This window comes from Trichechus manatus, unplaced genomic scaffold (genome assembly GCF_000243295.1).
Source record: "Trichechus manatus latirostris isolate Lorelei unplaced genomic scaffold, TriManLat1.0 scaffold00261, whole genome shotgun sequence".
NCBI classification, from domain to species: domain Eukaryota; kingdom Metazoa; phylum Chordata; class Mammalia; order Sirenia; family Trichechidae; genus Trichechus; species Trichechus manatus.
Window position 1 is genome coordinate 14,662 of NW_004444197.1, and position 1,462 is coordinate 16,123.

Here is a 1,462-nt window from a genome sequence, read left to right on the forward strand (position 1 = left end):
CGGGTTTTTTGGAGGAATCTATTCCCCTCTGTCTCCTATATATCGATATATAATAAACCTCTTGTTGCTCACCTCACCCGTCTCAGAATTGACTATTGTGGCAGGCGGCTCCAATCCGCGGTATTGCGGTAACACAACCTAGCTCTGCTCCCCAGAAACTCCTGGAGATATTCTTTAAGCACAGATCCCCCAAAACTACTGCCTACAGATTCAGACTCAGAGGATGGTGAGGTCTGGAAACCTATATTTTTAATTAGCTCCTTGGTGATTCCCATGTAACCAGATAAGTGTTGCCAGGCACTGAAGACTTTTTTTAACAAGGAAAATGACAAGAATACGGCTGAGTTTTCAGAAGAGTGTGAAATGAGTTGGAGAGAGAAAAGACTGGAGTTAGGGAGATTCAGTAAGAAAGTGTTATTATTATTGTTGTAAATAGTAATGAGCACATGAATTAGAATGGAGAAGAACATGGAGAGGTGGGTGACGAAGAGAGGATGGGAGTTGTGGCAATTCTGATGTTGATCCTCAACTAAGTTCTGTCAGTAATTGAACAGATTTTTTTTGGGCATTAGATAAGGCATTGTTAGAGTAAATATAAATCTTTTGCCTTTGTGAGGAGCCCTGGGGGCACAGTGGTTAAGAGCTCGGCTGCTAACCAAAAAGGTCTGCAGTTCGAATCCACCAGTAGTTCCTTGAAAACCTTATGGGGCAGTTCTACTCTGTCTGATAGGGTCGCTATGAGTCGGAATTAACTCGATGGCAAGGGTTTTTGGTTTTTGTTGTTGTTGCCTTTGTGAAATGTATTTTGAGCTGGGTCAGAGATTGAGACCATTTGGCATCTAGACAGCACCAGCACCCCCTAGAGGTTGGTTATGTACTCCAGGCAAAGTACCTATGATAAAATGCTCTGGGACCTTAAAATAGATGCTCAGGGATAGCCCCTGATTTGCATGGTGCCAGGAGTCCTATGGAGGCCGGCCTGAACCTAATCCACAATTGGGATTCAGATACAGGTTGAACTTTCTAAGGGACTGTGAATTTATAAAGGTGATTGTAGTAGAGTGAGACACAAGGTGTCCTTAAAAGAAAGTCAACCTGAGTAAAGAAAGTTGGCAGTTTTGACAAATCTGGGCAGAGGGCAAAATATCAGTGGGAGCAATGGCTGTGTGAATAGTTCAAGACTACGCTTTTACTTGACCCAGACCAACCTCAGGTTATTTGTGTTCTCTGGGAGATAGAAAGGAGAAAACTTATTAAGGACCAAGAAGTTCTGATGGGGAAAGTCCCTCTGAATGGGCTGTTCTTTAGGGACAGATGTGTCTTTTCTGCCCTCTGGAAGGGAGAAGGGTACTGATGGCAGAGGTCCAAAACAAGTAACTGTGCTGGGGGTTGGAAGGTGACAGGAAGTAGGCAGCAGTATAGATATTGATCTAAGAGAGCAGAGAATGTGATCAAGAAGAGA

General features: G+C 43.5%; 1 pseudogene; it reads left to right on the forward strand.

Moving 5' to 3' along the window:
* Positions 1 to 1,462, forward strand: part of LOC101361486 (HLA class II histocompatibility antigen, DP beta 1 chain-like) — a 5,209-nt pseudogene that overhangs the window by 2,756 nt on the left and 991 nt on the right.